The sequence below is a fragment of the Cannabis sativa genome, chromosome 2 (assembly GCF_029168945.1).
Source record: "Cannabis sativa cultivar Pink pepper isolate KNU-18-1 chromosome 2, ASM2916894v1, whole genome shotgun sequence".
NCBI lineage: Eukaryota > Viridiplantae > Streptophyta > Magnoliopsida > Rosales > Cannabaceae > Cannabis > Cannabis sativa.
The window spans coordinates 83,254,366-83,265,801 of record NC_083602.1 but is presented as its reverse complement, the minus strand read 5'-3'; positions in this window follow the sequence as shown (position 1 = coordinate 83,265,801).

Below are 11,436 nucleotides of genomic sequence, written 5' to 3'. Positions count from 1 at the left end.
ATTTATTTTGGAGTTGTTATTGTTGTGCTTGTCCCCAATGTTCTTGCCACTAGAGGTTTAGGCGACATTGCTAGTTCCGACCTGTGCACCTGACAACTCCTAGAGCTATAGGGCGCCTTGAGACTACTGATTGCTGACTTTCCCTATCTAGGCTTGTCAGACAGCTTCCTCTAGCTTGATAAAGCCATCCACTCTGTCAAGGAACTCCTTCATATTGTTGGTTGAGATCCTTTAGATATCTTTCTAGAAGTCACTCAATGGAAGGATGCCCCCAGTATGGTCGTATACTGACCTTCTTCTATTAGGCCTTTGACCTTGGTGGCCTCAACCATGAACCTTTGGATGTAATCCTTCAAAGGTTCACCTTGTCGTTGTTTGACCTTGACAAGGTCTTCTAGCTATGAAGGTATCTATCACGAGGATGAGAACTAAGTGTAGAATTCTCAGGGAAATTCATTCCAAGAATTGAATCTTCCTAGAGCCAGCTTGAAGTACCTGTTGGGTTATATGCCCTAAATAAAACTCTTTACAATCTGATTAGTTATCAATATAAGAAATTTGAAGTGATTTATGTTTGCATGAATTTTACATGCTAATGGTTTAATATGTTTATTACATTTATATACAAAATCAGTTAAATCCAGATCATATGTTTATTCACAATTACAGTATCGTCAACACAGTGAAATGTGATTGTGATCATATGAATCAAAAGACTAAGTCCCAGTTTCATCAGTGTTTCGGATTTACACTAATGTGATAATCAGCGATGATGTGTACTTACACTTGGAGTAAGTGTTATGTTCTTTCCAGGACATTAGTAAAGTATACTAGTTTCGAATGTATGGAGTATACATTGGACTGGACCGATATTGCAACTAAGTTAAGATATTACAAACTTACCGTTATATCTTTCCAAGTCAATATCAGTAGTTGATCTTAAGATTAAAAGAATCTAAATCCTGATATGCTTAGGCTCAACTCAGGAGTACTATTCATGTTCTTTGATTTATTAGTTAAGCCTACTTTTGGGTCAGGGTGATACGTATATTTTGGGAACATGATAGTATGATTGAGTGGGAGTGCTGAACATAAATATGGAATCTACAGCTTCTACTGGTGTATAGAAGTCAAGTGATGATTCCCTTCGAGCTTAGCAAATAGAAGTAAATGGATGAGCTCTTGTTTAAGTGACTAATTCTTAGATCACTAAACACCATTTACAGGTAGCTAAGTGTTTTAAGGGGAAAAATACATTGAGGGGTGAGAACGGTAAAATTATCCCATCTTGATGTAAATCATCTATATAGAGGATCTTTGATCACAATAAGATTATAACAATGGTTAAATGAGATAGCATATCTACATCGTGGAACATATAATATGCTCTATATAAGTCTAAGAGTGCAATTCTAAGTTCTAAGAGTGGATTCAACGAAGAATTAATAAGTAGGAATTTACTTAGTAAATTCGGTTAGGAATTATTTGGCATTAAAATAATGAAAATATCAATTTGAAATTCCACAAATAGTGGCCGGCCATGGTGTGTTTATGGGCCCCACTTGATTTTGCAGTTTTAACAAATTTTATTTCTATTTTCTCAAAAACGCCAATTTTCCAATTCTAACCATTTAAATGCCAAAACTAATTATTTAATAACTAAAATAGATTATTAAATAATATTGTCATTTAATTTAATTATTAACTAGACATATAAAGTCCATTAATAAATAAATGAGCCTAGAATCTCTTTTCTTTACAATTTCACCCCTGCTTAGTGAAAATTCATAAAATTAGACATAGTCTAACTTTAGAATTATAATTGATCAATCACGAATCAATTAATGAGTCTTACAAGCAGAATGTTCTCAACTAGAATGGGGACCATGGATCTATATGCTGAGCTTCCAATAAGTGAACCAAATTTACCAAGTAAATTCCTACTTATTAATTCTTCGTTGAATCCACTCTTAGAACTTAGAATTGCACTCTCAAACTTATATAGAGCATATTACATGTTTCACGATATCAATATGCTATCTCATTTAACCATTGTTATAATCTTATTGTGATTTAAAGATCCTTTATATAGATGATCTACATCGAGATGGGATTTCTTTACCGTTCTCACCCCTCAATGTATTTTGCCCCTTAAAACACTTAGCTACCTGTAAATGGTGTTTAGTGATCTAATAATTAGTCAGTTAAACAAGAGCTCATCCATTTACTTTTATTTGCTAAGCTCGAAGGGAATCATCACTTGACTTCTATACACCAGTAGAAGCTATAGATTCCATATTTATGTTCAGCACTCCCACTCAATCATACTATCATGTTCCCAAAATATACGTATCACCCTGACCTAAAAGTAGGCTTAACTAATAAATCAAAGAACATGAATAGTACTCCTGATTTGAGCCTAAGCATATCAGGATTTAGATTCTTTTAATCTTAAGATCAACTACTGATATTGACTTGGAAAGATATATATAACGGTAAGTTTATAATATCTTAACTTAGTTGCAATATCTGTCCAATCCATGTATACTCCATACATTCGAAACTAGTACACTTTACTAATGTCCTGGAAAGAACATAACACTTACTCCAAGTGTAAGTACACATCATCGCTGATTATCACATTAGTGTAAATCCAATAACACTGATGAAACAGGGACCAAGTCTTTTGATTCATATGATCACAATCACATTCCACTGTATTGACGATACTGTAGTTGTGAATAAACATATGATCTGGATTTAACTAATTTTGTGTGTAAATGTAATAAACATATTAAACCATTAGCATGTAAAATTCATGCAAACATCAATCACTTCAAATTCTTTATATTGATAACTAATCAGATTGTAAAAAGTTTTATTTAGGGCATAAAACCCAACACTTCTAACGTTCCTTATTTGATTACATCTCCGATAGCTCCCAGTCAATAGCAGATGTCTGGTTAAATATTGTTGGGTTTTATGCCCTAAATAAAACTCATTTCAATATAATCAGATTTACTTATTAATATAGATCAAAAATAACATTTAATGTTGCATGGTTCACATGATTTATTTCATGATTATATGTACATAATGTATAAATTCATCTGAAACCCTTTTCACATACTTGATCCTGTTTATTGTGCTGTCAACACACTGGAAAGTAAACATGACTATGTGAATAAAGTTTCCTAGATTTATCAGACATAGGGTTTTACTGATATGATAATCTACAACAGAGTTTACTTGCATTTGGAGAAGTGCTATGTTCTTTCCAGAGCATTGGTTAAAGTAAAGCTCATGTTGGATGCATGGAGTATGCATCGGAAGGGACCGATATTGAACTTTGACTTAGATTTAATTAAACTTACTGTAAAATCTATTCAAGTCAATATCACCAAGTTGATCCTAGATCAAATGTTCTTAATCCTGTTATGATTAGGCTCAATTTCGAAAGGCTATTCGTGTTCTTTGATTTGTTAGTTAAGCCTACTTTTGGGTCAGGGTGATACGTACATTTTGGGAACACGGTAGTGCAATTGAGTGGGAGCGCTAGCATAAACATGGAATCTATAGCTTCTATCTGGCGAATAGTAAGCAAAGGATGATCTCCTTCGAGCTTGACCAAACGAACGTAAATGGTGGAGTACTCATTTCACATAAGCTGAAATATCATTTATACAGGGTCAAGTGTTTTAAGGAATAAATACATTGTAGGGTGTAACGGTAATTTAATCTCTTTACAGTGTAGATCATTCATATAGAGGATCAGTGATCACATTAGGATTATAACAATGGATAACTAATGATGTGTCTATATGGTGGAACATATAGAGCATTCTATATAACTGAGAGTGCAATTCTAAGTTCTATGCGTGGATTCAACGAAGAATTAATAAGTTAGTGAATTTTAGTAATAAATTCTTGATCTACTTATTGGAAGCTCGGTTATATAGACCCATGGTCCCCCCACTAGTTGAGATAATATTTCTTGTAAGACTCATATAATTGGTTTTGATTAATCAATTATAATTCTCAATTAGACTATGTCTATTTGTGAATTTTTCACTAAGTAAGGGCAAAATTGTAAAGAAAGAGTTTTAGGGGCATATTTGTTAATTATGATACTTTGTATGGTTCAATTAATAAATATGATAAATGACAATATTATTTAATAATTATTTATAGTTATTAAATAATTAGAATTGGTATTTAAATGGTTGAATTTGAAAATTGGCGTTTTTGAGAAAATCAGATGCAGAAAAGATAAAACTGCAAAATTGCAAAAAGTGAGGCCCAAGTCCACTAAGCATGGAATACCACTTTTGTAGGGAATTTAAACTGATATTTTCATTATTTTAATGCCAAATAATTCAAACCTAACCCTAGTGGAATGCTATAAATAGATAGTGAAGGCTTCAGGAAAATTACACTTAAATTTTCTACTTTTTCATTCAGAAAAAACTGAGCCTTCTCTCTCCCTATCTTTGGCCAAACCCACTCTCTCTCTTCCTCTTGAATTTCGAAATCCTTAGTGTATGAGTAGTGCCCACACACAGCAAGTGATACCTCAACATAGTGAGGAAGATCGTGAAGAAAGACTTTCAGCAAGAAGGAGGTTCCAGCATCAAAGATTCAGATAAAGAGATCTAGGTTCAGATGTTGATAATGCTCTGCTACAGAAAGGAATCAAGGGCTAGATATCTGAACGGAAGGAGTCATTATATTCCGCTGCACCCAATGTAAGGTTTCCTAAACTTTATATGTGTTTATTTCATCGTTTTAGAAAGTTCATATTTAGGGTGTTAATCAACATACTTGTGAGTAGATCTAAGATCCTGGTAAAATAATTCAACAAATATTACTTTTAACCTCTTATTGTTTGGAGAGATATCTAGTTGTGACTTATTGTATTAGTCTGAAACTACAAGTTTCTTTTAAGACTAAATCATCAACATAGCAGACTAGTATTTGAAGTGAAAAATACTTGCTAGAGATTAAGTAATCAAAATTAAGATACCATAAAATGTTATGAGGATTAAGAAATCTTGGCTCAAGTCATTCGAATAGACTGTGCTAGAATTCCTTTATCTTATTCTCATAATTCTGATAAGTTATTTCTATCCACATGAATGGTTAGATTTGCTTCTCAGTAGTGTTCTTAAGTTCCTATCACAAGTGTCAACCAAATGAAGATGGGTAAAGAATTTTAAAATTCTCCCACTCAATTAAGGTAGTGTGATACATTATCAAAGAACTTTTATAGGTATCATTATTTACTACAGTTGTAAAACTAAATTGGAACATACAATCAAGAGCAAGGATTTATACTGATAATAGCTAATTCATTATATTACTTCCATGTTTAAAGAAAATATGTGTTACATAGGGTATTGTGGATAAATCCACCGCTAAGTATATAGTGTTGGGTTTTATGCCCTAAATTTCATATAATCAGATTTACTTATTAATAAAGATCAGAAATAACATTTTATGTTGCATGGTTCACATGATTTGTTTCATGATTATATGTATATAATGTATGAATTCTTTTTTAAGTCCAGAACATATGAGTTTGTTAAAGATTATAGTGTTGTCAGCACAGTGGAATATAATCTTAATTGTATGTTCAAAAGTTTATTCCCTGATTTGTCAGAACACTCGATTTAGACTGACATGGTATAATCAGCGATAGGTATTCTAACACCTTGGAAAAGTGTTATGTCCTTTCCAGGACATTGGCAAAGTTTACCAGTATCCGATGTATGGAGTATACATCGGAAGGGACCGATATTGAACTTTGATTAGATATATTAAAATTTACCGTAATATCTATTCAATTCAATATCACCTGTTGATCCTAGATCAAATGATCTTAATCCTGATATGGTTAGGTTCAATCTCAAGAGTGTTACTCGTGTTCTTTGATTTGTTAGTTAAGCCTACTTTTGGGTCAGGTTGATACGTACATTTTGGGAACACGGTAATGCAATTGAGTGGGAGCGCTAACATAAACATGGAATCTATAGCTTCTATTTGGCAAATAGAAAGTAAAGGATGATTTCCTTCAAGCTTAACCAAATGAAGATAAATGGTGGAGACCTCATTTCACTTAGCTGAAATATCATTTATACAGGGTTAAGTGTTTTAAGGATAAAATACATTGAAGTTGTAGCGGTAACAGTAGTGCCTTTTCAATGTAGATCATCTATATAGAGGATCAATGATCACATCAGGGTTATAACAATGGATAACTAATGACGTGTCTATATCATGGAACATATAGAGCGTTCTATATGACTGAGAGTGCAATTCCAAGTTCTAAGTGTGGCTTCAATGAGGAATTAATAAGTTAGGGAATTTACTTGGTAAATTCGGTTCGACTTATTGGAAGCTCGGTTATATAGACCCATGGTCCCCATACTAGTTGAGACCATACTGCTTGTAAGACTCAGTTAATTGATTTTAATTAATCAATTAAAATTCTAAAAGTTAGACTATGTCTACTTTATGAATTTTCACTAAGCAAGGGCGAAATTGTAAAGAAAAGAGATATTAGGTTTATTTATTGATTAAGAGACTTTATATGTCTAAATTAATAAATATATTAAATGGCAATGGGAATGGAAAATAATAAAATGGGAAAGTTGCAAAGTGAGGCCCAATCCCTTTGTATGGCCGGCCCTATGCATAGGAAATTTCATTTGTAGTTTCCATTATTTTAATTCCATACAATTCTAACCTAAACCTAGAGGGTTTTCTATAAATAGAAAGTGTTGGCTTGAGGAAACAAACACAATTTTGATCATTTAGTTTTCCTCAGAAAATGCCTCACACGCCTCTCTCTCTTTTCTTCTCTCTAATTTTCGAAACCTTTGAGTGAATGAGTAGTGCCCACACACATCAAGTGGTACCTCAATCATAGTATGTAAGACTATGGAAATTCTGCATCAAAGAAGGTAAAAAGAAGATCCAGGTTCAGATCTTGGTGATGCTATGCTACAGAAAGGAATCAAGGGCTAGAGATCTGAACAGAAGGAGTCATATTATTCCGCTGCACTCACTGTAAGGTTTTCTAACTTTATATGTGTTTATTTTCATTGTTTTAGAATTCATATTAGGTTGTTAATCCAACATACATGATAGTAAATATATCCTGGTAAAATAAATTCCAACAACTGGCACCAGAGCCATGGTAATAATTTACTTTCATGTAATATGAATTAAAACGATGATTGATATGTTCTGTGTTGATTTGGATGGTTTAATGTGGTTTATGTGTTAGTTGATGAATGCATATGTTATACAGTTTCGTTTTCCATAAAAATATTTTTTCGATTTTTGAAAATATTTTATTTGGATTCCTTGTGAAAAATTAAGCAATTTTGTTTTTTACGGAACTCAATTCCTATAAAAATTGAGAAAGTTGTGAATTTTAAAAAAATTGGATTTCGGGTATGCATGGATGCTCAATCGCACTCCCAGGAGCTTCGGACAAGCTCCTCCTCCGCGCGCGTGAGCTGAGCATCTAGCCCATGTGCACCCTGCTGTACGCCCACATACGCCCACGAAAACCCTGCTAGCGCCGAATTTTCTCGGCGCCCCTCCTCATGATCCGCGCGCGTATGGGCAGTGGTAGAACCCCCCTGGGCTGCAGTGCAGCCTACTGGGCTGCCAACCCAAAAATTGCGATTTTTGGGGTTTTTTCCCCAAAAATCCAATTTTTTCATGGGATTGTTTCCCAAAATTCATTTTTCTATTTTTAAATATTTCTAAATTGAAATGTTTCTAATTTTATATATTTTCAATTTGGAATTTTTCCAATTTTTAAATATTTCTATTTTGGAATGTTTCCAATTTTAAATATTTCCTATTATGGTTAGATTTAAAAATTTGTTAACTTCTTTAATATTTATTTATTATTTAATTATAAGATTAGATATTTTGGTATTTAAGATATTTTAAATTAAAAGATAACTTTGTCTTTTTATTTAAAATATTACATTAAAATTATCTTATATGACAAATTAAATAATTAATAAATTTGAAATTAACATAGATATTTTTATAGATATACTTACCATAATATTTTTTCAAATTCAAAATTTGTTATTTTGTTAAATATTTAATTATTTATAAATTATAAGTTTAAAAATAATATTTTTTCTATATATATCATTTTTTTTCTTACTAGAAATTTATAAATCATATCTTAAATATTTAAATAACATAGATATTTTTGTAGAGATTTGAATATTTCTTAATTTGAGATATTTTGACATATAATTATGGTAATTATTAAAATAATTATCTAACCAAATCTATTTTAAAATTAGTTTATTTTATTAAATTATAAGATCTGAAAGTGATATTGAAGATTCTTTCCTTTCAAATCATTGATCTTATTAGATATTTAATTTAATTTGATTGAAATAAACATAGATATTTTAAAATTAGTTTCCTTTAGTTGGTTAGTTTAAGAATAATAATTTAATTATATTAATATCTTATTTTCACATCTGTTACATGGACAATGTTTGTTTATTAATATTGTTTATTAAAAAAGTATTTTTTACAAACCTATTATTTATCTGATCTAAATTGTTATGATTAACTTGTTGACAGAGCCAATGATCTGATTTTAATCATAGTCCAATTGACGATAGATCTTATAAATAATTTGTAATAGGTAAATTTTGTACTACTTTCATCTGTGTAAACCTAGTAACATGATAGGACCCATCAAAATCATTTGACCTGTGTAAGCCTATATGTTTGCTATTGGGCTTAGATGCATATAGGAAGCCCATTTAAGTTTTACTAAGTAAATGGACTAGGTTGCTAAAATAAATTTTGACATAAGGAAATTTATTTAGGTCCAATTAGAATTGGGCTTATTCAATGAATAACAATTATTTATTTTAAGGTTAAATTCCTCTCTTTTGGGCCTTGTGTGAGAGTTGGGGGCCAATAGAAGTGGGTACGACATACTGAACCCAGCTCCCCCTCACATGAACTACCCCAATTGTATTAGGTTAATTATATTAGTCTAACCTAATTAAAATTGAATTAGCAACATAATTAACTTTTAAAATATATGAAATTTATTTTTCATTGTAATATTTTAAAGTTAATTTTAGAAAAACACTTAATTAATGATATATATTCTAGATAGTTATTTCTATACTAATTATTATTTCTAATATTAAATAGGAAAATATCATTGATTGTGAAATTAATTGTTTAATAATTAATTTTGGTACAATATAAGTTTAGTATATTTTCCTAGTATTAAACTAGAATTAATAATTAAGTTTCCTCTATACTTAATTATTTATTTCTTGAATTCAATACATTTAATTAAATTGAAAATTTCAATATCTAAGTTGATTTTCATCTTGATACTTAAATATTGTTATTTTCATGTTATTTAATTAAAGTTGAAAATTATCTTAAGTTTGGAATCTTTTATTTCAGAATAACTTAAAGCTGAATAATTTTCAAAATATATTTTATTTTATTTTATTAATCATTTCCCAAATTTTCAAAATTGCATTTCTTTAATGCAGAAATTTCGAATTTTATTTGAAAAATAGATTAAAGTTGAAAATTATTTATTTAATTTTGGACCAACTTAAATCAATGATTATTTCATTTAATGATTAATTAAAATAAATGAACTAAAATATATTATAATTAGAAATTTAATTAATTAGTCTATGAAAGTCTAGATAGATATTATCTGTTTTGCTTGAAGTATTTTTCTAGTGTATTTAATTAAATAGAAAATTAATGTTTAAGTTGATTTTTTAATCATGATACTTAAATATTTGAAATTCTTAGATATTTAATTAAATAGGAAAATTAAATTTTTTGTTGAAAATTAATTTTTATTAATTTTGGGCCAACATAAAATTAAAGTAATTTTCGAGGATTTATTTTTATTTTATTTTAAAGCATTTTCGAAAGTAGTATTCTTATACATTTTTTTTCGAAAAATGCAATATATATTTATAGAAAATTAAATTTGAGTTGTAAATTAATTTAAATTAATTTTGAAACAACTTAAATTGAATAATTTTCTAAATATTTATGGAAATTATTACTAAGATGGAAATCATTCACGTTATTTTCATATCCATCTAAGTATAATTTATAAATATTAAATTAAAATTTATATTTGGAATTTTTCATTCTAAATTAAAAAATTTAATTAAATAAATATATATTTAAAATAAATTGATTAAAATAAATATTAGGAGAAAATACAACCTTCATTAAATAATGAGCTTTATTATTATAAGAATATTCGATCTCCATTGTTGGTTTTACATAGCTATTGTTTTAGTGAGTAATCCTCCCTAATGGAGGAACGTTCATTAGCAAGTTAGCACCGTTTAATCTCGAAAGATAAGTAATCTTGTAAGTTTTTTATATAGTTTATGATCACCCTAATGGTGGCGACTGTATAAGACTTGCAAGAATATGAAACAATGGTGGAAGCTCATAAGATAGAATAGCCTTGACTCTCGCCTAAACGGGACAACGCGGATTCCAATCTTGATCGAATAAAAGGTTGTTAGAATGTTGATCATTTTAGATGAACTCACAACTCTATTCAATGGATGGTAGCTTTGACTCTCCCCTAAACGGGACACTGATATCAGTTTGTTGAAAACCTTGGAAATTATTTAGGATTGTATGTTTTAGTATTTTCACTTGTCATTCCTATTTGCTATGTGCTTCATAATTTCTGAATTGTGTATGAATTTGTATTGAACCATGTTATTCTCTGTTATTAAATTGTAGTTTAATTTCGAATCTTCATTGTTGGTCTAACTTGGCTTGTTTTTCTAATGAGATAAATTCCTAATGAATTTTCACCATTAGACTAACATAATAGTGTTAGATCTCGAAAGATAAATATTGTATATGCAATATCTAGCTGTTCATCAATTGATGACACCTTAGACTAGTATTTTAGAATATGAAACAAGAAGATTGTATAAATAAGATTACTTTGACTCTCGCTAATCGGAGCATTGTTGGATTCTTATTTAAAATGAAATTATCCTAATTCCTCTTAGCTTATTCATTTTCGAATCAGCTTAACAACATATCATTGGATGAATGGTCTATAAATCATATAAAATCATTCCATATTTTCTCTTAAGAAATTAAATGACGCATATGATTATATTCACGAAATTCTATCCCAAAATGATATAAATCCTCAATCTTAGAAATCTCCTACTTGTATGGGCAAATCAACTTAGAGTTAGATTAGTAGTGGTGGTCCAAGAAAGAATTACTAATTATACAGTTACACTTTCACAAGTGTTTTATAATCATTTTCTTTCAATGGATTCAAACTGTATGAGTTTAGTATTCTGTGACCAGAATCCACTTGCACTATTCTAAGAACTCTTTGAT